Source organism: Chelonia mydas, chromosome 6 (genome assembly GCF_015237465.2).
Source record: "Chelonia mydas isolate rCheMyd1 chromosome 6, rCheMyd1.pri.v2, whole genome shotgun sequence".
In the NCBI taxonomy this organism is placed as follows: Eukaryota; Metazoa; Chordata; order Testudines; family Cheloniidae; genus Chelonia; species Chelonia mydas.
In genome coordinates, this window is record NC_051246.2 from 65,325,456 (window position 1) to 65,353,142 (window position 27,687).

The window sequence follows — 27,687 nt, forward strand, 5'->3', positions numbered from 1 at the left end:
GGCATAGTCCTGTGCTGGAGCTGCACCGCCCTGGGAGACCACCTGGAGATGCACTTCAGGGAGGCATAATGTGTCTGGGAGCTCCCCCGTTCACAGGGGGAACATACCCACTGCAACACCCTTAGCAGGGTACTTCATGTGCTCCCCAATTGTTCAGAGGAAAGGAGTGGGAATATGGCCCTGCTGTCTGCCCCTGCTGGTGCCTAGTGGGTGTTAGCACGGAGCAGGGCCTCTTCCTGGCCCCGCTCCGAAGTGCAAAGGAGGGAAGGCCCCCTTGCACCTTCCTTCACTTTCACAGGCATAATCAAGAGCCTGTTTCGCCTCTCTCATGCACTGGTTTTACACTGGTGTCATTCCATTTACTTCTGGGGAGATACTTCTGTTTTATACAAACATAAGTGAGAGGAGATTCAGGCTCTTAGGGCCAAATTCTGCTTTTAGTCACACCCCGATTTAAATTTAGAGTAACTCAGATTTACACCAGGTCACATCCAGTCCTTAGTTTTCAATCTTCTAGCCCCTTAATCAATTCAAACACCAAGCGTGTTCTCTGGGCATCACCTATTGTCCTAGCATAGCTGTAGCCAGACACCACTGAGGCTGGGAGCAGTAAATATTTATTTTGTCAGGTTGTGAAATGTCTAGTGATTCCACAAGGGAGTGAACACCATGGGAGGAAGGATGATCATGTGGTTATAGCTTAGGACTGACAGAAGATCAAGATCCCTTTCTTGGCTCTGCTGCAGTCTTCCTGCATGAACTTAACCTCTCTCTGTCTCAGGTTTCCCATCAGTAAAACAGATAATAATATAGAACAATATTCTCCCACCTCCCAGGATGCTTGTGAGGTTAGATTAATTAATGTTTGCTAAGCCCTTCAAGACCCACAGATCTACAGAAGAACAAAATATTATTATTAAATGTTACTTAGGGTGAACCTAGGGGGATGGCTAGGAATAACAAGATAAAGCCAAACAAAGGAAAACTTAGGATGAATATCAGGAAAGAAACCCTAATTGTAAATCTGTTATTAGGCAGGAAAATAGTCTTCTAAGGAAGAGGTGAAAACTCAGTCTCTTAGGACATTTAAAAATAAATGGAGTGAAAGAATATTCTGTAGCTAACAGACCTGTACTAGTGCTTTTCAATGGACACTAGCTGGTCTCTAATGCCTTACAGGCCAAATTCTGCTCTGTTTATACTGGTGTGTATTTGGAACAATACCACTGAAGTAAGTGGACTTGCTCCAGATTTACACTAGTAAAAGTGAGAGAAGATTTGTGTCAAGGTCTTTTCCATCTGTTAAGTTCCATGGTTTATGATTCATGTGCAAAAAAAACAAGGGTGGTTAAAAAAAAAGTTGTTTTCAGTTGTGTGGTGATGAAATACAGTAACTGAAAATGCTGTGGGTTTTGAGGTTGGATTTTGTGATTAAAATATTGTTAGGTTAGGGACAGGATTGGTTGGCATGCTCTATAAGGCATTATGCTTTCACCTCTGGAGAGCTGAGTTCAAACCTGGTTTAAGATCACAAAACCAGTAAATAGACTGATTAACCGTTTTTAGAGGGTGCTGAAGATCATGATCATGACTGATGTCCATGCATTAGCAGTACAGGATGGGGACCCAGGACTGGAATAAGAGGGGGCAGAGAGAGTGAAAATAGAGCTGCATTGGCAGAAATATGGAGGGAGCCAAAGATCAGAATAACAGGAGATGATGCAGATCAGTATTAAAATGTTCTGGCAGAGCTGTGTGGGTTCAGGACTGGAGTAGCAGGTTGTACTGCAGACATGGACTGAGGTGCCTTTGCACAACTGTGTTGGGTCAGTGCATCTTTGCAGCTCCTGAAATTCTAAAAAAGGTAAGTTTATAGTCAGTTATGTGCCAAACACTCCTTGTTATTTCAGGCATTCAGCACCATCTTTAAAATTATCTCTCATTTCTCAAAAACATTTTGCAGTTATATTGAAATTCAGAGTCACATGTTCCTGTTACAAAAAAGCACAGCTGTAAGAACAATGCTGGCAGCCAGCTTGGACTAACATTTTGAAAATGGTTCTCCCCCCACCCCCTCTTTCATTTTCAAATGCAGCTTTTCTTAAAAGGAGGTACTGTGCCAGCATGCACATACCCAGCCGAGACAGTTGTAATCTGCTTCAATGCACTGGTAACTGCTAAATGCAAACCAGTGGACTAGACATGAGATTCACATCTGTGTAGAGGGCCAGCCCGAGGCCTATGCAATAGTTAGGTCCCATTTAAGCACCAAAGATAAGGCTTAAGTAAGACATGAGTGATGCATAGTCCTTTTGCTGCTCCTTTGCCCTACTGTTAACAAAAAGCAGCAGATTTGCTCATGAGTTAATAGCCATTTTAATATTCTCTTGATCTAGTCAGCTGGAAACCAATTTAGCTTTTCCTCTCTGTATTCTTGGGTACCTCCAGCTGCTTCTGGAAGGTTTTAAAAATAATTTTATATCCTTATTTTTTCTACACTTTCCCATAATTTAACTGATACCTAAAATGCAGCAGAAGTGTGATGTACCTTTACCTTAGATACTGTAGAAGGTCTTTTTTTGCAGAAAAGATATTCTCTCCTGGGGCTCCTGAAGGTTAGCTCATGTGGGGAGTTAAATAATCAATAGTAATAGTTAAAAAATACCATGCTTTGAGGTTCTGTTACACCTTTCAAGTAAGGATCTCCATGTGCTTTGCAGAGGGGGAGTATCATTTCCCCCCATTTTAGAGTGGGAATGGAGGTCAGTGGCACAATGTGGAACAGAGCCCATGGCTAGTCCTTTACTCTAACCACTACACCACACTACTATTCATGTGCTCTTGTCTCACCTTATGATGAACCAGTCAGTAGTTCTAACAGACTAGATATATGTATGTATTCATTTATTTATTTCTATTTTAAATAACTAAAAAAAAAAAAAAAAAAGGCTACCCAAGGTTCTAGGAGCCTTTAACAATGCAACTGAATCTCAGCAGCATTTCAATTCAACAGGAACCCAGCTAGCCAGACACCACCAGAAACTCCTTTCCACCTGTTCACTGCTCTGGGAAGCGTGCCCATAGCCCTCTACAAAAACCCTCTCAGATATTTGTCTTCTGCAGGTTGCCCAGAAGGTCACCTACTGTGGGCCATTTTGGACCAAAGGGGGTGTGGGAAATGAGTTCCAGAGTCCTCCAACCTCTCCCGACGGTTTTAAAGTGTAACCCCATGTAGAACGCATTGCAGCAGTCTGATTGGGACATTACAGAAGCATGGATAATATCCTATGGGTGGGCAATACTGCAAAACTTTTACATCCCATGACCATCTCAGCCAATTAGATGGCAGGCGGTAATTCACTATACTGTATAAACAACAATTTCATCTGGAAAAAACGTTGATGCAAAGTTTGTTTTCTCAGCCCTCCCCATGGGATAATATTGTACAACAAGAGACTCTGCGGAGGTTTACAAGCCTCCTGGGAAGCACCCTGTATTGGCCACTTTTGGAGGCAGGAGACCCAAATTAGGTGGACAGTTTGTGGTCTATCAGTACCTGTGTATGGTAAAGAAGCTCCAAATTCCTCTTGAATAGCTCCAGCTTAGCCTTGGTCTACACTAGCAATTTATGACAGGTTTCAGAGTAGCAGCCATATCCGCAAAAAGAAAAGGAGGACTTGTGGCACCTTAGTCTCTAAGGTGCCACAAGTACTCCTTTTCTACTAGCAATTTATGTTGGTACAATCCACATCCCTGAGTGACGCACTTATACTGAACTAACTCCCGGTGTAGACAGGGCTATGCTGACGGGAGGGCTTCCATGTTGACCTAGCTACTGCATCTCGGGGAGGTGGAGTACCTACACTGACAGGAGAAGCCCTCCTGTCAGAGTAGGCAGCGTCTTCACTGAAGCGTGACGGCAGTGCAGTTGCATCAGTGCAGCTGGGCCCTCCAGCCTTTTAAATGTAGACAAGCTCTTAGACTAGACATAAAGAAACAGTGTGTTGAACGCTGAGCCAGCAAAGCCACCTCGCCTGCCCAAAGCTGTAGTGTGTTAGTCAGCGCCACAACCCCCTCTCCCACCTCCAGCACCGCCAGCCAAGCCTCCGTTCCAGCACAGAAACAAAGTAAACCAACAGGGGAAGTGTGGTTAATAACACCCAGGACATGCAGTTCTCGACAGCCTTCGTGGCTTTGTGATGCAGTGCTGTAAGGGAAGGAGGGTGAGCTTAACCTGTGGGAACAGGGCATGCTGCAGCAGGCAAGTGTTTGTACTTTGCTGCCAGGCCCCACCTGGCGCTGACGTACCAAGTGTCTTCTCTGACAAACAGAACAAGCTTTGGGTGAGCCTCCCTCCTGCCAACTGGCTGAAGGGCACCAAGAGGCAGCACTGAGCTCCACCCACCGCCTTTATTCTTCTCACCTCCTCTCCTGTTATCCCCAGGGCCTTCTAGCTCTGGTGTAGCATGGTGAGGTTGCTGTTTGCAAAACCGCGTTGGAGAGTTTGGGTTTGAGGGAATGCTACTGGGGTGGGAGAGTGCTTCAAATTTATCCCGCAAAAGTATTTCTCTGGCCCCTGCTGTGGCGCTGTACTAGCACCATACACAGTATTGGGATTCAGGGGGGAAATGGACAGTTACTGTGATATCAACAGTCTCTCACATTACAAATGGGCTTAGTTACATAACCACACTGACTTCTCCTCATGTGCCCAGAGCTAAACTGATCACCAATAGGCATATTCCATTAGTAAAAACTGTCAGTGGTTTCTCCCTTGTTTTAAGAGCACTGAGCAGTGACCATACATTAAGATCAGGTTCTGGGAGCATCCACAGTCTACTGCCCATAATTTGTCTGCTTCCTGTGCTTACATGGAGGGAGGTATTAGGCATGTGGGGGACCTCAGTCCTTCCTATTGTATCTTCTACTGTTTGTTTAATTAACTGCATGAATGCAGCCAAACCTACCAGGTACATGAGGCAAAAACTCCCCTCTGGTGCTGAATCACAATGATAAATTGGCACTTCAGAGGATACCATCAGATTCTTCCACAGAGACTATGGCAGAATACAGTGCTGAAGCATTTAACAATCAGTCAAGAGATGTAGAGGTCTGCCATAAATTGAGCCATATCAATCTAAGCCACTGCAACTTACGATTTACCAAAACTCTCACTAGCAAATGTCTTATCAGGAAACTGAAGGGAAAGCAGCACCCAAAGGCATAATTTCTGGGGAGATATATGTTGTCGTGCCCTCACCAGTGAGACTGGCAATGACACTCACAGGGAGAGAGGAGGTAGGGAGGCAAGCCACTTGCTTGGTCAGTATCCTACCAACATGTAAAGCTGATTCTGTCCAGGGGGCCTTATCTAGGGCTTGTCTACACTGGCACTTCACAGCGCTGCAACTTTCTTGCTCAGGGTGTGTGGAAAAAAACAAACCCTGAGCGCTGCAAGTTTCAGCTGTGCTCCCAGCACTGGGAGCTATTCCCCTCGTGGAGGACCGTTTTTTAGAGCTCTCTCCCAGTGCTATGCTGCGATTACAGTGAAGATGTGCCCAAAGAATGTGTTTACTTTCTCATCCATAAAGTGCTAACACAAGGGAATGAGATGGGGTGTTCCTCTGTGGTGAAGGGTTGGGGTTGGAGCAAGAATTCTTTTTTATGGGACCTACTACCAGTGCAGTAGTGTAGGTGACAGAGAAATACCTTTTTAAAAACATTTAATTTAATTTAATTCAATTCAGAGTTTTGTCTTTTTTTTTTTTTTTTTAAATTACAGGAATTGCCTCAGGGGAATTCTGAAACTAAGGCCTTCCTTCTTAGGAAGGTCACTAGTTATATCTAGCAGCCTGGATTTTTGTAAAGGGATCACTCAGTTCAACAAAAAACATTTCACACACTGGACTGCAGGCTGGAAACTTGCTGCTTTGTTCAGCTGCATCACAACAGAGTGGTGGAGAAAAACATCCCCTGATTAAATATGCAGTAAGGGAAGAGTGGAGCAAGGCTCCATCCCATAATGCCCTGGGTAATCCAGTTAACCCTATCATGACCACTTTACTATATTAACAATGTTCTTTCACTGTATCACCATTTCATACATTTAGTGCTGGAAAAGGATGCTGGGTTGACATCCCGGAGGATGTCATATCCTTTGTCTACAGAATATGTACAGCATGTGAAGCAGCAGTGCAAGCTTCTTTCCTCCACCTTTACCAACTGGACCTGAAGAGCCACCTCAGTGGTGAAAGAGGAATTGAATCTTCATGACCCATTCATTCCTTGGCTTCTCAGCGGAGGCAGTCAGCAGGAGGTCAATTAGCAGTGATTGTCAAGGGGAGTGTTGGGATGGGGACACTAAGGGTATGTCTACAAGTCAAACACTACAGTGGCACAGCTGCACCACTGCATTGGCAACGCTGTAGCACTTCAGTGTAGACACTACCTATACCACTGGGAGGCTTCTCCCATCGGCATAGGTAATCCACCTCCCAGAGAGGCAGTAGGGGGTCCACAAAAGAATTCTTCCATCGACCTGGCACTGGCTATGCTGGAGGTGAGGCTGGCTTAACTACACTGCTCAGGGGTATGGATTTTTCACACCTGAGCGATGTAGTTAAACTGACTTAATTTTCATGTAGATCAGGCCCTAGACATCAACACCACTTCACAAGGGTCACTGAATAGCCTCCATATACCTGGGCAGGATTGGAGCCTGGCTCTAGAGGTGAAAAGCTCTCTAATATCTTACCAATCACTTGAGTCATCCAGTCTCCCACTGTCTCATTATTTAAAATTGATATTTTTTAGTAATGGGGAATAGCAACAGTAAACACCAAACCAACTAATGTATCATCACTTAGATACCAACATGGGAAGCACTCTAGAACTATCGCAAGTAGGCAGAGAGATACCAAGGTCTCTTAAGAATGGAGTATTTTGGAGAGCACTCTTAGGTGAGGACTTTTGAAATTAGTCACATTGTTTACCAAAGCTTCCTTTAAGCCTCCCCTCCCCACAGCACCTCGGATTCTCATTGCTGCTTACACCTAGGTCTGGTTCCACACAGATTAAGAAACACGTCCGTCTCGGTGCAAGGCAGCAGTGAATTTGCAGTACACCCCAACAGGACTTTGAACTCTCTGGGTCAGAATCATCAGCCTTGTGAAGTCTTCTCTGCATGGTTCTAAGGGCACAAAACAGATGTGCACAAACCCAGCTTAACCAGGGGTGCCTATCCAGGTTTTCCCAGGATTGTCCTGTTTTAGAACTAGCTGTCCTGGTATATCTCTGGGGGGCTCAGTACTCACTGCCAGCTGTCCAGTTTTATGGGCTCACGATCATCCTGTGTGTCTGGGGTTTTTTGTACCTCAGAGGTGGCAACCCAAAGCTGAACTAACTATCTGGGATTCCCCCAGTGTAGGGCAATCTCCAGTCTGCATAGGACTGGGCCAGTGAAGCAGCTGTTATGCCACCTGTCCCTCCCAAACCCAGCACTGGGGATATGGTCCAGGGAAAAATGTGTCTGGCTGGGGATCTACCACTAAGTGCACTTGATTTCCAGCTACTGTAAGGCCACTTTGGACCATAGATAGCTGCTGTAAAATAGAACCGCCCTGAGGATGCTTTAAATTGTGTGAAGGACCAGAAGTTTGTGTGCTGATTCCCAGCTCAGGGAGCCAGAAATAAGGCTCAAAGTCACCTTGCTGAACTCCCTCTGGATTTGCACCAAGCACAGCTCAGCCAGTCCAGTGAGTCTTGGCCCTTTTAGCCATGTCTAAACTGACAAAGGGCTAGGCAATGAAGACACTGCCTTTTGTTCCCGTCACCCTCACAGAAGCTCTGCACTGAACTCTTTTGGGGCCTACCGGCACATCCCCTAAAAGCTCCAGCTACTTACAGCCTAATACTCCACTGCCTGACACCTTGTGCAGTCAGTTACACATGAGGAAGGGGAGAGCCAAGTAGATGAGAAATGCTACCACTTGTGTAGGTGAATGGTTAATTCTGCTTGGTTGTATTTTATATCCACTTTGCACTGACTTTGTACAGGTAGAAATGACTACACAAGGTGCTAGGCAGAGCAGAGTAAGATCCTTATAGTCTCTGGCTCATCAGTTGTCCCTGTAGGTTCCAGCTTTGCTTAGGCCTCTTGGAGGCTGGCGACATTTGAAAGTTGGTAGAAAAACCTCATACACATTAGAATGGGTCAAAACTATGGATGTGGCCGTCAAAAACAGTGCTGAATTTTAGTGCATTCATTCTCTGAAAAAGTGGAGATGGGTCAAGCAATTTTCATATGCAGAGGCTGCAAAATCATTCTAGGCACATACTGTTAAAAAAAACAACAACAAAACCATTACATATATGCTGGGCTGGTTTTAAATAGCCTCCTCTCTTATTCTGCCTGTCCAATCAAACTGTCTACACTTCTGTTGGAGACAGGCAGAGTTGGGGGAGTAAATGAGAAGCTCTGTGTATAGTCAGGGCTCACCAGTCATTACTGCAATATGTTTTCACTGAAGTGGGGGAATGGATGCCTCCCTCAAGGAGTGCAGAGTTAGTAGATTACTCCTCTGGTCTTTCAGATGATGGCCTGAATTCCAAGGTGAAGTGCAATGATTAAAATTGATTTAAATGCAGATTTCTGTGCTGAATGTCCCAAGGAACCAGATTGGGTTGGGGCTGGGGAGTGAAGGGCATTCAACACAGCAATCAGTTTTAACCCACCTTTCAAAAATTATTTTTCCATCTGAGGGAATCCTCTTTGTTCTTGCTGGCTCACTGAAGAGATCCCAGAATGCAATATCACAATTCCCAAAAGTCTCATTACAGCCCATGATATTTGTGATCTGCCACAGAATGATGCATTCTGGGAATCTCTTTGGTGAACCACGAAGAACCAAGATTTCATAGCAGGGGAAAATATTTGTAAAAGGTCAATTAAAATGCATTTATGTGCTTAATTATCCTCTCTCTATAGCCTGATTAATGAGTATGTTCAGCACAGAAGTCGAACCTTATCTCCATATTAATGTTTGCCTTGCACTTTCAAATTCTACTTAAGGAATTTTTAATCAATTCTTTTTTTTACAGTATTATTAGTTTTATGGCAGCCTTCAGAGGCTCAAGCAGGTATACCACAAGTGAAAAGGAATTCGATCTAATGTGGTCTCCTTTTGTCTCAGCCACAAAACTGCAACACAACATAACATGACTGGCAGTCTCTTTCCAGAGGAATAGCCAGGACTAGAATATTTGGGGTGTTGCATGTCTAGACTAAGTGCATCATAGCAGAGCTATTTTAGGGAGCCTATGATAAGAAGAGCAGCTCATAGAACTAGCTGGAGAACTTCGTATAGCAAAGGCCTGCACTCTTTATTGCTGTATCCAGTTTCCCATTTCCCTGAGCCCTAAAATTCACCCTGATTAAATTAGACAAAACCAGTCAGAGCCAGCTGCTAGGTTTGTCCACAGGAACCAATACTGCAGTCAAACGCACTGATTGACAAGGACTCCTGTGCCTTGCAGTTAGAAATGACCCTGAACCAACTGACTACCCCACCCTCCCAAGCATCCATACCTAACCTTGGGAAGTTGGGATTCGGATCCAGAGCTGAATTTGGCAACTAGATTCTCTCTTTGAACCCAAATCCCAGAACCCAAACCCTGTGAACTTGGGGGAATTTTGGATCTGAACATTGTGTCAGATCTCAAGCAGTACTTTTTCTCTCCTCCTTCAGCCAAGTAAAACAAGAGTTTTTCCCTTTTTTAATTGGCAAAGACTCAACCCACCTCCACCTGCTCTGTGATCATTTGCCGAATGGCAGAAAACATAGGAAACAAAAAAAGCCACTCGGGCTAATTCTTATTATTTCTCCTCCTCTAGGAAAATGGCTGAAAGTTCAGTACAGCCAGTTCAACCCAGTCAGGCATGGCTGCTGGCATAGGAAGATACTTCAGGCTCTACTCTAAACTATGAGTTTGTGAATGATGTCAGTTTGGTCTCTTGATGGCTGCTGTTCTCATCAGCCAGGGCTAATAAGATGTGTGTTATAACAAAGCATGCTGAGGAGTTTAACCATATTATTATGTATGAAGTGGCCAAGGAAATACTGAGTTTCCTGGTTCAGTACCCTTGCTGAGGCTAGCTGTATTTCACAGGTATTGCAGTGACATTCCCTGACACATTTCGCACACATGAAAGACTGCTGACTAGTTTAAAGGCCAGACATGATCACAAGTGTTTCAAAATCCAGCCCTTCTCCCAAAATACGTTTGGGGGTCTTTTTCTGTTTCTTTTCGTCCTCTCACTTGCTGTCTTTCTTTCCTCTTCTTCTTTAATATTCTACCCAGTGGATGAAACCAGGGATTGGTACAACTGTCTAGAGGTAGGTATGGTGTCGGCAAGGTTCCCCCTGACTGCTCTGCTGGTGTACCACAATAAAAATCCGCAGCACCTTCTGCTATTTAAATTCTGGGGCACCCATGATATTTGGCTTGCACATTTCTGTACAGCCCAGCCCTGCTGAGCCCAAAGGCACTCAGAGCTGATATGGAGCACCCCCTGGTTTTCAAGCACTAAGACACCCCCTGCCACGTCACATCACATCACTCCTGAAGTACTCTTTTCTAGTCAAAACTGGGCCTACGTACAGCGCTACCACGGCTTCTCAGTCCCAGCTTGCAGCACCAATTGCTATTCAAGTCCCCAGGCTTTCACATAGCTCTGCTCCTCAGTCTTGACTTGCAACTCATTACTCCTGTTTTGGACTTAATATGGAATATTATGTTTTGGTTCTTCAGCAGAGATGAATGATAACAGTAACTCAAGGACCAATTCTGCACAGCTGAATTAAGTAGTTGTAACATTGATTTTACTGGGAGCTGGATTGGGTTCTAGTGGCCCAATTCTCTCCTCCCTATAAGCACCTGAAGAAGCTGAGGGAAGAACCATTTGTGGGTCCCCAATCATGAAGCTGGTTCTACGCATCCCCATCCCCCGAATAGTTTAGAGCAATCTTGGGGCTGCTGTACACTATGGCAGCTGGCTGTGGCCCCAACAGGCCAGTGTCCTACTTGGGGAATCACTGGAGTACAGTAGCACTCCAGCCAATCCCTTGCTCCTCGCCATATCCCCTACACTAGGGGCTGGGGGAAGGTAGCATAGGAGAGGTTATGCTTGCTCCATGCCACTCAGGGATTCCCCCCTGGCAGGAATTGCACTGTGCTTTCTGGCCTTTTCATGCCACTGGAGTGGAGAATCTGGCCCTCCGTGTTTAAGATGTAGCGATCCATCTGACAGTGAAAAAGTAAAGAACTGCTAATAAAAGTACAACTTTAAAGGGACACTTAAGCTCAAAATCCTTCTTTTAAAATGCTCGTTCCTCCTTTACTAATAAATAACACTTCTGATAGGTAAGACATAATGTTTCTACTTAGATCAGTGGTCCCTCCTTACCCTTGTCCTCATCCTCCTCCCCGTTCCCCCGGAGCTTTGATCAGGAGCCAGGGCTGGAGTAAGGCTATGGATCTGGTGTGGGGGGTGAATAGGGGGCTGAGGCTGGGGCTGGAGCCGGAGCCATGGCTGGGTCAGAAACCAGGGGTCAAGGCCAGGGGCGGGTCTGGGACCAGGACTGGGAGTGGAGCTGTGGTCAGGCCACAGTCAGAGCCAGCAGCCGTGGCCAGGTTTGGAGCCACAGATGGGCTGGGAGCCAGGGACTTAGTCTGGGGCCACAGCTGGGGGTGGGGCCAGGGCCAGGAGTGGAGCTGTGGCTGGGGCCAGAGCAGAGCTGGGAGCAGAGTGGGGCAGGGTGGCACTCCCTCCCTGCCCCCCCAAACGTTCCTCCGTGCCCCGTTAGGGGGGCACGCCACAAAGTTTGGGGACCACTGACTTAGATTGTGAGCTGTTTGGGGCAGGGAAGGTCATTTTGTTTTCTGTGTTTGTACAGCACCTAGCACAATGGAGTCCCGCTCCATGACTAGGGCTCCTAGGTGCTACAGTAATGCAAATAAATAAATAATAATTAAATATAATGATTTTAGATCCCAATTTACTTTTTGCCATTCATGGTGTTTGTTTACATTTTGTATTTTGATGCCTCCCCCACTTCACCGTGCAGGATGGAGTTCAGACACAGGAGAGAATCGGGCCCAGAAACCCTGAGATCCTTATCCATTCATAACAAAGTCTGATCTAATCAGTGACCACAAATACTAGAATTCCTAACTCCTAAGTATTTAGTGATTGTGCCAACTCTGGCCTTTTTACTTGCTGGCCACAGGAAAAAAAAAAAAAGGATTTGCACTATTTCCCATTCTTCATTAAAGCTCCATGTGACAACAGTTAAACAATTATCAGTAAATACAGTGCTAATGTGTTTATATGTACAAACCTGCTCGGCCCAGCTAGGGAATTATTGCACTTATATGAAAAGAGCAAAGGTTAATGTGGTGACAAAACTTCACACTTACAATGAGTGTCTTACATGCCTGTCGGTACAAGCTGTACAAGTGCAATGTCCTCTCCAAATGTAGATTTCTCCAAAGACTATATGCTTCTTATTAGAGACCTTGTGAGAAAGTTGAAGAAGGGAAGTGGGATAGGAAATACAGTGGCTTTTCCAAACAAGATGACCTCAGCCTTAGTCTTTGAACTTAGAAAAGGTAATTGGTTAAAAAATAACACAATGAGTTACACAAACTAACAATGAGTTACACAAACAAAAAATAACACAAACTCACATGAGTAAGATCAGGCCCTAGGTATAAAAGGAACACAGAAGGCAAGGGCAGAGTCTGCCATCAGTCAGGTGAAGAATTAAGGCTGTATAGGGGCCTTAACTGTGTATTTTCATGCATCCATGTTTGACTTTCTTTCAGTTCAATCTTGACTCTGAGTTTCCTGGATTTCTAATGTTTGGAGTTTATTAAAGCTGTTTCTTTGTTTCTTTGCTGATGAGTGATGACTACAACATTCAAAAGTGATTTTTCCTTCCTTGGTATTCTACTGTTGAGAACAGCCCACTTCCACTTTAATTGAATTGTCTCGTTAGCACTGACCCCCCACTTGGTAAGGCAACTCCCATCTTTTCATGTAGTGTGTATATATACGTACCTACTGTATTTTCCACTTCATGAATCTGATGAAGTGCGTTTTAGCCAGTGATGAGCTGCCAAAATCTTAACAACGGGTTCCCTCCTCACCCCATGAGGGAGTCGTTGCCCACCCCCACCCTCCGGGACTCCTGCCCCATCCAACCCCCCGTGTTCCTTGATGCACCTCCCCAGGACCCCTGCCCCATCCACCCCCCTCTCCTGTCCCCTGACTGCCCCCAGAACCGGGCAGGAGGGTCTCGTGGGCCACCGTAGTGGGTGCCCACCCCGCCCCTAAGAGCCAGAGAGACCTGCCGCGGGGCGACGTGGGGAGTCCTGGCGGTGCTTACCTGGGGCAGCTCCCAGGAAGCATACGGCAGGTCCCTCTGGCTCCTAGGGGTGGGAGAGTGTAGCTGGGGGGGAGCAGAGGGAGCAGCCGCTCCCCCACTGATCACATCAAAAGTGGCGACTTAGGCGCCGACTCCCTGGGTGCTCCATGGCTGGAGCCCCCACAGGGAAAATTTGGTGGGTGCAGAGCATCCACCAGCAGCTCCCCACCCCGTGTCCGGCCCCAGCTCACCTCACCTCCGCTCCGCTTCCTCCGCTGAATGCACTGCCCCGCTCTGCTTCTCCCCCGCCCCGGCTTCCCGCGAATCAGCTGTTCGGCAGGAAGCCTGGGAAGGCTGAGAAGCAGGCTGCGGCTTCCTGCTCAGGCCAAGGTGAGCTGGGGCAGGGAGCAGTTCCCCTGCGGCCCCTCCCCCCCCGGGGTTACCTGCTGTGGCGCGGGCAGCCCTGCTCGTGCCCCCCTGCCCCAGTTCACCTCTGCCTCCCTGGGCCTGAGCGGGAAGCCGTGGCCTGCTTCTCAGCCTGCCCCAGCTTCCCGTGGGAGTAGCTGATTCGCGGGAAGCCTCGGGGGGCGGAGAAGCAGAGCGGGGCGGTGCGTTCAGGGGAGGAGCCGGAAGCGGAGCGGAGGTGAGCTGGGGCCGGGGGTGGGGTGGGGAGCTGCCGGTGGGTGCTCTGCTCCCACCAAATTTTCCCCTTGGGTGCTCCAGGGCTGGGTGCATTTGGTGCCGAAGGTGGGTGCCTAATTTTCCCCTTGGGTGCTCCAGGTGCCTAAGGCCGGTTAAATTTAGAAGCGGAACAACCGGTTCTACAAGGGCTTCTAAATTTAACAACCTGTTCTAGCGAACCAGTGCGAACTGGCTCCAGCTCACCACTGGTTTTAGCCCACAAAAGCTTATTCCCAAATAAATGTATTAGTCTCTAAGGTGCCACAACTACTCCTCATTGTTTTTACAACATTCTTGTAATTTTTTTTAGACTTAAGTTATTGATACGTGATCACTACCTTAGCTCCAACTTAACAATGCAATTTGTCTGTGACTGACTATTACAGCGTCACTGGTGTGCCTGATGCTGTCTATAGACATGTCAAAAGACATTTCCTTGTCCTACGGAGTTTCCAGCTTACAGCTGAGAATTGTAGCATTTGGCCCTAAGAAATCAAAAATCGCATGTACAGTTTTCTTGGAAAATTTTGTTCATCTGTGTGCTTTTGTGGGGCAGAGTTGGCTCGGAGTGAATTGGGCCAGTTAAGAAGAAGAAGGAATGATAGGGTGAGTTAACTGAAATAGCCATGCTTAATATGGGGGCACAGATGAAAATGAAGGACAGTCCAAACTCCACTACCACATGTGCAGCTGAGCTAGGTGGTCAGCAGGCATGTTATGAGATAGAAGAGCTTGATGTGCATCCTATACTACCCAAAGGCTGGGTGTTCCTGCCACGAGAAATGCACACAGACCTCGAATGCTAGCAGAGGGCCTTGGAATTAGTCTCTAGACAAGATTTGGTTCCAAAAATATAAATCCACGTGGCATCTGAGGAGGAACCAGAGGGATACAGGAGAAATCTTTTGGTGAAGTACACCACTCAGTCTCTTCCCCCAGGAAGCTATTATTTTGAGAAGTGAGGGCAGGAAAAGGAGGCCACTCAGACACTGGACACCACTTCATAGTCATATAATTCGTGGCAGCAATTCTGACAAAGGACCCACACATGATGCCAATAGGGACATTTGTCCCTAACAGCTTTTACCGTAGTGATGGTGAGCAAAGACACAGTTATCTAAATGTCACACCCAGCCCAACTAGCATTGTCCAAGCTGCTGAAATTCCAGAAAAGCCCTTCAACTGGATGGGCAGGAAGAGCAACACCAAACCGGCTTTTGCTCTGCAGTGGGGCTGGGAATGGTGGAGATGGATGAATGGGCAGAAGCAATGCTGGAGAGACCTGTCCCAGCAGCAGGGCTACAATAGCTGCTACAGATGGATGAACAGGAGAACAGTGCTGAAGGGCCTGCAGTGAGCTGAGAGTGGCTGACGTGGGCGGACGGACAGGAAAGGCCTTTGCCCTACAGTAAGAATGAGAACAACTAATGGAGATGGATTATCAGGAGCAGAGATGATAGTAGACTTTGCCCTGCCTTGGGCTGAGAATACCTGCTAGGTACACTGGAGGATAGGAGAGAAGCAGGGGAAATAAAAACACGATTAGGAAAAGAGAGTGAGTGTCTGATTATTGTTTGTCAGTAGTTTGCCACATGCTGTGGAAGTTTAGGGCCGTAGCCCAGGAACACATTACCTCAACATATTCTCCCAGCTTTAACGCAGGGTCTGTTCTCTGCTTGTGAAATCCTAAGCAGATGTGGCCAGACTCCGGTGCACCCAGAGATGGATCCATCATGGCTTGCTCTGCAGATGACAATGAGGACTTAAATTAGCAACAACAACAAAAAAAAAAATGAGGAGTCCTTGTGGCACCTTAAAGACTAACAAATTTATTTGGGCATAAGCTTTCGCAAGCAACCCACATCCTTTCATATATTTATACCTGTTTCTGTATTTACCACTAGATGCATCTGATGAAGTGGGTTCTAGCCCATGAAAGCTTATGCCCAAATAAACTTGTTAGTCTCTAAGGTGCCACAAGGACTCCTCGTTTTTTTGCTGATACCACTGAGACTTAAATTAGCTTCAGAAAATGGACACTATTTCTTCCTCCCCCTTCTCCTAAGCAGTCTCTATAATAAGGTAACTAAACTGAATCAGCTCCTTCTGCCTCCTGCAGAACTTGCTGATTAGGGAGGGCTGGGGGGGGGCGGGGGAAGGGAGGAGAGCGGCCTCTCTCTCTTCAGCAGACCTCTGCAACTTCCTGTCAGCTGAACTACCACACAGCAAGCACAACATACGCTTTGTGCTTGAACTGAATCCAAAGAGAACGCGGCCCATATGCTGCCTGCACTCATTTCTGTCCTTTACTACACACCTACTCTGACTCACTTTCCAACGATGTTCTCACCTTAACCCCTTCTGGGGTGCAGGGATAAAGTTTTATCACACTGCCTGGTTTCAATTGCTAATCATTTTGCATGTGAGAATACAGCCATAGTCTGCATTAGAAAGGCCATTGAAAGAGCAGATAAGGGTGACCCAATAAACAGACTGTGGTCCCATGAATTTTCAAACACCTTTTGATAAAGGTCTCTTATAAACGACTATAACAGAAAATAAATAACCAGAGGTCAAGGGGCAAAGTTTTTCATGCATTAAAAGTCAGTTAAGGAATAGGAAACAAAGTTAATGGCTACTCCTCCGAGTCAAGAGCTGTCCGTGGATGTCCCAGGGACTGGTATAAAGATCAATACTATTTTACATATGGAGGAAGAGGCAGACAGTGGGTGCTAGCTGCTGGTAATATTAAAGCGTGGTTCCACTCTGTCAGGAATCAGGGCCCGCAGCAGAGCTAATCTCCAGGCAGCTTCATTAGTACAGCTGGCCAACAGCAGGCTGCCTGATTAGCCAGACCACCTAATTGGCTGGAGGGGCCAGCAGGCCAGCTCTTAAGTCAGCAGCAGCAGCACCTTGCTGGATGCTCAGTGCTCATGTTCACCCCGTGCTACCTTGTTCCTGCTGCCCCTGCCCTGCCCCGAGCCTTGCCTCTGTCCTGCCCCTGCCTTGAACCCTCCTTGCCTAATACCCTGCTCGCTCCAGTTCCTGCCCTCCAGCTTGACCAATGACTCCAGCTTCCAACTAGTGACCCTAGCTCTGACCCTAGTCCTTGGTTCTGATGCCTGCTCTGGACCACTAGGCTAGACCACCTTTGTCCCAGTTGGCTGACACACTCTCTGAATATTGGCTATGTAAACATGTTACCTTTTAGTCAACACATCTGCTCCTTATGGGTAGTCAGAGTCATAGCTGCTGTTTTTAGTAACTAAAATAAGATTTTACTTTTTTACTCTGGCTAGCCCAGGAGTCTCACTTTGCTTCTGTCTCACTGACAGAATTTTTAGCCGGATCCTGACTGCAGAATTTTTATTATTAGTGAGGCAGGATTCATAAAAAAATCCAGCTTGACTTTCAGATTCCAGGTTGAGTTTTCTGGACTGATGGTTAGAAAAAGCCATTTTACTTGTAAACGACACAGAGCTGATCTGTAGCAATTGAGAGACAAACCTAGACTCTCAAGATGCCCTATTTACAGAGCCACTTTTCAGAGTAAAGCCATACTTTAAGTTACTGTGGTGAATGATGGAGGCTTATGAGGCATTCTGCAAAGATTTAAACACTTTGGAAAGTTGGGCAGCAACACAGCCAAATGCATTTAACTTGAAGAAATGTAAGATAATGAACATTGGTAAGAATGCCAGTGGCCTCTGAAATGGAGGTAACTTACCAGTAACTGAAGGTTTTTCGAGATGTGTGATCTCTATGTGTATTCCACGTGTGGGCAGGCATGCACAGCATGCACCTGAGTCCAGAAATTCTAACAAACAGTGTCCATTGGCCTGCATGTACGCAGTAGATCACCTCACGCTCCCAACGTAGGGAATGTGAGGCAGTGTGCGCTGACACCTCTCCATATCGTGAAACCAATATGATCGAAGCAGAGGGGATAGAGGACAGGTAGTGTAATACAGATAGGGACCACACATCTCAAAGTAATCTCAATTTCTTCTTTGAGTGCTGGAGGTGACTGACAAGCAGTGCTCAGACTGGAGCAGGGTGTGAGGAAGCCAGCAGCAAAGATTCTTGCAGTGCTGCAGTTCCCACTGCTGTATCTGCAGCAGAGGCCTGAACTAGCAAGTTCACTAGTGAATCTAGTGAATGTGTGGCTGGAGCTCCAGGTGGTTGCTCTGCACGTGTCTAGTATTGGAATGTCCTGCAGGGATACTTTATAGGCAGCTTGTGGCCTCATGGAGTGTGCACTGACTCCATCAGGAGAAGGTCAGTGTAATCTCAGTGATGCACCCAGAAAACCACTAAGAGATTCTCTAAGAGGATATTGCTTGATCTTGTGATCTTTCTGTTATGGCAAGAAAAAATCTTGGTGATTTTCTGATAGGTTTGGTCCTTTGTAGGTAAAAAGCCAGGGCAAATCTGACATCAAGGGAATGAAGTATTTTATCTTTGGCAGAAGCATGGTAAATGGATACTTTGGTTGACATGGAATTCAGAAATGTCTTTGGGGAGGAACTCAGGATGGAGGCAAAGTGACACCTTTTCCCTGTGAGAAAACTTATAAGGAGCATCTGCTATGGGGGCTCACAACTCTCTCACCTTCCTGGCTGAAGTGATTGCACCAGGAGAGCATTGCCCTGGGAGTCATGGCCCATAGCTCCTCTGGAGCCGTACAGGTGAAGATTTCTGTTCATTTGGGATGCAAAGGGATCTCACTGAGGTGTACACCATCGAGTGAATATTTCTCTCAGGACAGAGTTGTGAACCTCCCAGTTGTGAGGTGAAGTGCCTGCTCGGGTTGTCTGCTAACGAGTGCTGAGCATCTGGGAGGTTGGATAGTGATGTGGTTCTGGATGCACCAGTTCCAAAGCCTGACTACTTCCAGACAAAGGAGAAGAAGATCTTGCTCTCCCCTATTTCTTTATGTAAAAGACGGTGGTAATGTTGTCTGAAATCACCCTGATATGGTGTGAATGTATAAGCAGGAGAATGGCTCTGCAAGTTCTATTATATTGATGTGCAACCTGCCTCTCGTGGGGTCCATGTGCCTTGTGCAGTGTGGTTGTTCAGGTGAGCACCCCAACCCAGAAGGGAAGTGATGATGGCAGTGGGGATAGGAGTGTTGAAGGGAACACCCACTCTCACGCTCTCCAGGTTCAACCACCAGGCCAGACAGGCGATGGCTCTGGCGGGAACAGACACCCTGAAATTGATGTGATCTTTGGAATGTAGACAGACCAGAACAAGGCCTGCAGACATCATAAATGAAGCTTGGTGAATGGCATCTCACAAGTACACACAGCCATGTGGCCTAAAAGGCACATTCTGACTGTAGTTCTTGGTCTGCGAGTAATCCAGACTATCAGGCTGCTCATTAACTGAAATCTTTCTGTGGGAAGGAAAGCTTTCATGGAAACAGAGTCCAGTGTCATGCCGATTAAGTTTATTTTCTGTGTGGGTGATAAAATAAACTTTTCTTTGTTTAGGCAGATGTCCGGAGTTGCTAGAAGATGGAGCAGAAAACCCATTGCCACTCTTGGCACGAGTGACCTACTGAGAGCCAATCGTCCAGATATGGGGAAACTGTGTAACTCTGATATCTCATTTGGGCTGCCACCACAGAAAAAACTTTTGTAAACACTCTGGGTGCTGTTGCTAGCCCAAAGGGAAGGACTCTGAACTAAAATATTCTTGGCCCACCAGAAGCTGCAGAAACCTTCTGCAGGAAGGAGGTATGTCTACATGAAAGTATGCATCCTTCATGTCGAGAGCCATGAACTACATCTCCTCCCATAGGGAGGGAACTATCGATGCTAATGTAAGCATCCTGAATTTCGACTTTCTAATAAAGATGGTTAGTTGTTAAAGGTCCAGAATGGGTATCCATCCTCCATCTTTTTGAAGGACTAGGAAATACTGGGAATAGAACCCTCTCCTTTGATACTGAGGTGAGATGTGCTCTATTGCCACTTGTTGTAGAAAGGAGTCCACCTCTTGATGAAGAATCACCTTGAGAGAGTGGTCCCTGAAGGGGGAAGGGAGAGGAACTGCATGGAGTATTCTTGACGGATAATATCCAAGACCCAACTGTCTGTCATGATCAAGTCCCAACTGTGGGTGAAGACTGCAAGATGGTCTCTGAATATAATGGGGGAAGAGGTTGTGGCATCTTTGGTAGAAGGCGGGTCTAAAACGAGACGCAAAAACAGCCCTTTGCAGATGGCTAGGAATGAGTAGAGGTCATGGTGGTAAAGGGGGCCAAGAATCAAGGCCTCTGGCCCTCTGATGTTTCTGTGGAGGTGTGGCTGAATGCTGGGGTTAGAACACTCAAGGACAGGGGAGAGGCACGCCTATCCACTTTTTAACATGGGCATAATTTGGGAGGCAGGGAGGTTGCGTTGCTCCCCCCCCCAACTGCAAGTCTCGGGCAAGCGTGAAGCGGTACCACCAGCCGCTGCTGGCAGTGCCAGCCTCTTCTTGGTGGGGGACTGAGGTGGGCTTTAGTCCCCCCTTGCCACGAGGCTCAGCCCCTCTCAATGGCCCCACCCCTGCTCCTCCTGTTCCCCCCTAAGGCCCCACTCTCAGCCAGGCCAGAAGCCAGAGCCCTAGACCACAGGTAAGGAGTCCCCAGGATGGGAAAAACAAGCTATACTAACTAAACTATACTAATATAAAAGCTATGAGGTATAAAAATTATTTACAACTCTATGTACAGTTTCTATCTGGCCACGGTCAGAGACAGGATATTGAAGTGGATGGACTGTGGGTCTGATCTAGTATGGCAACTCCTGTGAACCTAAATATGAATTTAGGAGTCTAATTTTAAGAACTCGGGTTTGAAAATCTTGACCTTCATTAATAGTTGAATCAAGTAGCCTGTCCAGTACAGAGAAGCAGCTTAAAAATTAGATGATACTCCTGGCTGCATTAAAAGTGATTTTAAATGTTCTGACAGTTATGATGAACTCTTCTGGAAGTGTTTCAGAGTAACAGCCGTGTTAGTCTGTATTCGCAAAAAGAAAAGGATGCACCGATGAAGTGAGCTGTAGCTCACGAAAGCTCATGCTCAAATAAATTGGTTAGTCTCTAAGGTGCCACAAGTACTCCTTTTCTTTTTGGAAGTGTGTGTGTCTAATTTTGGTTGCCTCTTTCTTTGCCCTGATTGGCTTTTCACAAGCCTTTGCTGACTGGCTGCCGGTCTGCACAGCCTTTCTGGCCTGTTCCAGCCTTTTCTCTCCTGGAGTGGGGCAGCTGCCCCACTACAAAGCGGTTAAAAAATATCCATAGAAAAGCAATAAAGTTGTTAGAGGTCTAGGTGGGATTTACATTTGACGAGAGATTATATAAATTTAGGATTATTTGGGATAAAAAGGTAAAATAGCAAAGGAGACTGGATTGGTGTATTCAAAATTATGAAGGACACAGCGAAAAGTGAAACATCCCTCTCTCTTATTCTGGCCAATAATATGAGACCAAAAGAGTCGGTCGATAAACCTAAAGGGCAGTACACTCAGAGCAAACAAAAGGTACTACGTCTTTACGTAGTGTATGGCCACCCTTTGGAACTGAGCTGATAGTACTGGACCTTGTGACTTCCCCTATGGGTGATTTTTTAAAAAGGCTGGATAATTTTATGACCATTATGACAGTTATAACTATGCAAATTCATGGTAAGAGGGATTAAACTGGCTCTTATGTTCAGGGTTTGAGCTCCCCAGAGACAAGAAGTATTTTTTTCCTTCAAGAGGAGGACTGTACAAGTGACCAGGTGCTATGGGGCTCAGGGGTGCAACTTACACTGAAGCATCAAGTATTATCCACTGCCACAGTACATTACCCAAACCTTCAGCAGGTGGGCTGCTTGGAGGGTTCCAAATACTCTGAAGGATAGTAGTACAATCAGAGCAGGCTCTTAATAGAGTGGAAAGAAAAATGAAATTCAGTAAAGGAATAATCATCACACAAACATGACATGGGCGAGCACTGGCTAGGCAGGAGAGCTACAGAGAAGTGTCACAGGCCTCAGAAGATGACAAACTGAAGAAAAGTCAGCAATGTGATGCTGTGACCAAGGTTAAATGCTGTATCTGGTTGTATTAGTAGAAGGATAGTATCTATCTCCATCTTGGCAGTTATTCTGCTCTTCTTAACCCAGGTTAGGGATGTAAAGAGATGTTATCAAGAGGGTAGTGTTCTATTTTGATTAGCCAAAAAGGACAGGGCAAGAAATAAATGGACTTAAACTACAACAGGATAAATTCAAGGTAAATATTAGGATAAATATGTAAACATTAGGACAGCTTGAGCAATGGAACATGCCGCTGAGGGAATTCTGTGGGCTTGTCGGCAGTGGAAGCATTCAAGGTTAACACTAGACAGCCATCTGTATCCGAGGTGGTTTCGGGATAATGAAATCAATCCTGCCGTAGTCAGAGGGATGGTCTAGATGACTCACTAGAAGTCCTTGCCAACCCTAACGATATGATAACCCAGCAGGCCTCCTGCCTCCCATTTCCATCACGAGGCTCACTCTTCCAACTGCCTGTTTTAAAGTTATCACAAACTGTTTGTTTTTTTAAAAAGACAACTTTTCCAGCTGTTCACACCCATCTTAAAGTGCTGTTATTGTCAGAAAAGTGACCGTAACAATGGCAGATCTCTCATTCGACAGATCTGTTCCCAGTGTGCGCTCAGCTGACTATTGGCTGAACTTAGTGAAAAAAGTTATTACTGGTTTTCTACTGCTGTGAGACATGCTGGGCTAGCATAGGTAAGAGGGAGCAAGCTGGAGTCAGTCTTTACTTTTAGATCCAGGATGAATTTTTAGGGCTGGCAGGAAAAAAAAAAAAAGCTTGATTTACAAACTGAACATATCAGATCTGGAGGTGATGAGAGAAAATGAGAATGGAATTTTTCAGGGAACTACTGCACTTCTGAAAGGACATGACTACTCCATTGTTGACATGACTACTCCATGACATTCCATGGTCACATGACTGCAGAGTCATGCCGAAACCAGGATTTGTATAGCCTCCTTAACTAAAAGCTGGAACTGCAGTGGAATCTCACTCTCCCCAGTCATTAGGAGGGTAAATGCTGATATCTTCCAAGCATGTCTTCCAAGAAATTCCTTAAAAGCACATATATCAAAAGCATTTAAAAATAACTTTGCTTGCTTTTATTCCACGTACTCTGGTCTCTTTTTCAGGGTCTGTGACTATAGACCTAAGCAGTACTGGTATTTCTATTACTTGTGTTCCACATCCTTGTCCTGTGAATCAACATTGGCATCTGTACAGGAAATATTTGCTGTGGTCTAAAGATTAAAACAGAAAGGTAGAAGTCAGAAGTCCTTTTCCTAGCTCTTCTGCTGACAGACTGTGTAACTTTGATCAAGTCACTTGATTTAACTGCTTTGTAGTTCAGTTTCTGCATCTATGAAATAGGTACAGTGATATTTGCCTACCTTAAGAAATGCTCAGCATTTTAGTGAAGTGCTTCCAGATCCACATGTGAAAGGAAACCTAAAGAAGCGCTAAGTATTACTTCTACCTGGGCAGTACAATGTATCCATCTGTGTTACTCCAACTGCTGCCCAATTGTATCCCCCCTCCTTTTCCACGTAGGAGATAAAACTCCAGAGAGAAGGCAAGACACATGGCTAAACTTCCACGACTTCTGCAGTTTCCACGATATGCTATGCATCCGATGAAGTGAGCTGTAGCTCACGAAAGCTCATGCTCAAATAAACTGGTTAGTCTCTAAGGTGCCACAAGTACTCCTTTTCTTTTTACGAATACAGACTAACACGGCTGTTACTCTGAAACCTGACATCTAGGATGGTGGGCTGTTACCACGGTGGGCATTCCAGTTTCAAAGCATTTTTGCCCGATGTCACCAAAGAGGGGCAATAGGATTTGAAAAGCTAAGAGAAATATAAATTTGTTTCCACTGGTTCCCATTCTTCTTTTTACAACATACCAACATCCATTTAGAAACTGGGAGGGAAACACCACCTCACAGGCTCTGACCTCTGTGACAGTTGTGTAGCTGGAGCCATGTGCTACACAGACAGTTATAAAGCCTGGAGAACGTTAAATGGAGAAGTTTCACTTCCATGTGTTGAGCAAGTGGTAGTGGTGGGTGGGTGGAGGAGGACATAAAAATAAAACCGTAAAAAGATTAATTTGCAGAAGGAATGAGGGCTCCAAGCTCATCCTTTGCATCCCTGTAAAGCAGCACAGTTTTGATTAAAGCCACGTCACCAAGAAGAGGCGGAGAGAATGCTAACAACAAAACAACATTAAAAATCTTTGGAAAATTAAGACCTAGAATTCCAAACATTTGCAGTATAATAAACCCCACCCAGCCCAGAAAGCTGTGCTAACCAAACAGGAGTTCTGGTCTACCCATGAGGAAACATAAGAAACTGTCACACCTGGCAGCCACCCACCCACATTCCCATTTCCTCCCTGGTTTACTGCAGAATTGTATTCCTCAATGCCCTTGCCTATGCTTAATGTGTCTGTTTCCAGCAGAACCCCCCTTCATTCAGAAGGGGAGGTTATAAATTAGCTACAATGCTGCCTGAGGGGCTTAGTCACAGCACAGCAGGTATTGATTTAGGGTGTTTTAAAGAACTTTTTTTAATTGGAAGTTTTCTAGAGAAAACGTACAGGCTTTGTGAAAAGCAGACATGGAGCCACAGAGTCTCAGAACAAAGGATAACGTACACCACTGCACAGTATCATCTTCTAATGATCTGGATTAAATTGGCCCTTTTCAAAGTTCTAAGTGTAGTTCCATGAGTTCATGAAACACTATTCCCAAATCTTTGCTGACAGGATTCTCATGTTACTAGGGTGCCTACCTGAACTCCCATTTCTTGAGGAAAGACAGAAGCTGTCTCAATTCCTCCTTCCTTACCTCAGTGCAGCCTTTGGCATCATGGAGCACTCCTTCTCCCTAGACTTAGCCCCCCAGCCAATGCAATGATTCCTGCACTTCCCTCCTATTCTGGCTCTGTTCTTACCAAACTGTCTCCAGTATGGGCTCCTCCTCTGGACCCAGTTCTCTGTTGTCCCAACAAGACTCCATTCTTGGCCCTCAGTTGTTTTTCCATCTACTTTTCACTCCACTCGTCTTTTCACTGCGTATAATAACCATAGCTACTGCTGTTACTCCTCAGACCATTTTTCAACCTCTGTGACTTTGTCCCCGGCCCACATTGTCTGGCTTTCCATTTCCTGCAACTTTCAAAAACAGACATGGTTCTTTGGGCGTGAGGCGCCTCCCCAAGCATAATTTCATCTCAGCTCAGCCCTTCCATTGGCTTCCATGGTTTGCAGCTTCAGCATTGTCTTTTGCTCTGGACTCCCTCTCCTCACCCATGTGTGTCTGTCCATCCACACCTCTGCAACACTACTGCTTTACATCAGCTTTGGAAACCAACCCCTCCCCCTAATCTTCTCTCCCTGTTGCAGCTTCTCTCTCTATAGGTTCCCCAAGCTCCTGCTCTCCAGACTCAGACTCAAAGGCTCCTGGTATTCTTCCCACCCCAGATCCTCCTCACAACACTCCACCAGTTCTTGAGGCATTTCTGGAGAGCCAGTTCATTGCTGCTTGTAGCACTCGCAACAGCAACGGAAAGTTAGTACTGTGTGAACACAAGAAGGCCCGATCCCTGCTCCAACCTCTGTTTATAAAGTGTTGTATGGATTTGCTCTACCCACCCACATCATTTAGCAGCAACCTCCTACATGTCCTTTTGCACATGCGCATTCTGCTTTCTAAGACAGCCTTACCTGGGCAGCTCATTGCATTCTCTGTTTATATTGTGGTAGCAGCTAGAGGCCCAGTCATAGACCAGGGTCCCATTGGGGTAGGCACTGTACTGACAGACAGTCCAAGTGCTTGAGGAGCTTGTAACAACCTTCCTGTTTTACTCCGAGTTCTTAAATCACAGCTGGAGACAGTTTTCCTTTTATTCATCTCTTAACTATACTGCACTGACAGAGCAAAATAGAAGCAGGAAGAGAGAAACGCAAGAGTTTGCAGGATGTTGTTTTTAAACGTGTTTTGCTTTATCACTCCCCTTTCATATTCCAGGCACATTACATCTATTTAAAACAGACTAAACCCAGCACATCAAAAAATAGACAGCAGAGAGACCGGTTTCCCACCCCCATGAAGAACCCACCTCACTCTGCATGCCTCACGTCCAGAGGAGGTTGGGCAAATAGGTGAGTCACTTTGCATGTTTTGCCAGAGAGGTTGGATTTGGTGTCTGTCACACCAAGATGCCTCAGTATGGGGAGAGGAAAGCATTTCAGAGCTCCATCTTGTTTATTCCAAGTAACTACAAGCTAGAGTTCCTCAGCTATTACAACTGCTATACCATCACAGAGGGGGAGAGGCAGTCACTCAAACAGGTTGGGCCTAAACCACGTAGAACTTTGCAGATCAAAATCTGCCCTTAACACACCAGACCTCAGGTAGCCAATGCAGAGCATGGAGAGAAGTATCACTGCTCAGCAAGCTGCTTTATTCTAACTAGCTGCAATTTCTGGGATGGTTTGAAGGTTGAGCACATTATAGACAGTAACCTCAAGGCAACAGAGGTAGGGAACAAGTGAGGCCTGGGGCTGAAAGAAATGGATGCAATCTTGTCAAGCAGAGACGGCAAGCAGCAGTCTTTTGAACAGCTACTTAAACTTCAAGTAGCGACCTCAGGATCACCAAAAGCCCTGGGTGGAAAACCTTAGAAGCGAACAGCAGGCAAACCCCACCAACGTGGGTTGCTGAGGTAGGTTCTGCCATCTAAGTTTGTTTCCCCTCAACCTGTAAGCATTCTTCATCTTATCTGTCCTGAGTCTCGGGCAGCTGGCTCTCATCCATGCGTCAGTCTGCATGTTAGGACACTGACCAAGTCAGAAGAGATTGAGTGGGCTATTAGCATACTGAAGACACTATTGCCCATACTTCGTTACCCACCTTGACAACTGCATATACTAATTGAAGAGAGGCAACAATACTAGACAAGGCCCCTTAGATCAGATGAGCAATTGCCCAAGACTATTCTCCAGCACTTCTCAGAAAAGGAGCAATGAAGCCACTTGGTGACTCAATTTCATCTTCCTAACATTGATGACACATCACCATCATCTCATGTTTTAACAGTTTTAGATTTGTCAGCTGCTATCTAGAAGGATCAATATGGATAACTGAGCTTCATCCACTGCCAGGAGAATAGCAGCACCATTAAGATAGGCCTGGCTATAGCGTAGCAGCTAACTCAAAGTAACTGGTGTCAGAGACCAGGAGCCTCCCATTATTAAAGAGGTCATACAAAATAAATGTGCAGTGTGGCCTGCTCTGAGAGGTTACAGAGTGTTTCCTTCCCCTCCCCTGTCCACCCGGGGCTCAAGTTTAGTCTATTTAACTATTGCAAAACACCCCCATAAAAACCAACTGTCAAAGGTGTGTCAAGACAGACAGAACCATCCAAAGACAAATGGTGGCCTGTTTCCAAAGGCTGGCACGCTAGGGCCCTGCACAGCAAGGGGAG

General features: G+C 45.9%; 1 long non-coding RNA gene across 1 annotated transcript; it reads right to left on the reverse strand.

Moving 5' to 3' along the window:
* On the reverse strand, positions 1–26,090 carry LOC114021912. The gene is made up of 3 exons (XR_006291420.1): positions 25,925–26,090; positions 15,742–15,851; positions 1–1,855 (listed from the first exon to the last, which is right to left on the reverse strand). It is a non-coding gene; the product is annotated as an uncharacterized LOC114021912 (long non-coding RNA).
* Between the last annotated feature and the right edge of the window lie 1,597 nt (positions 26,091–27,687).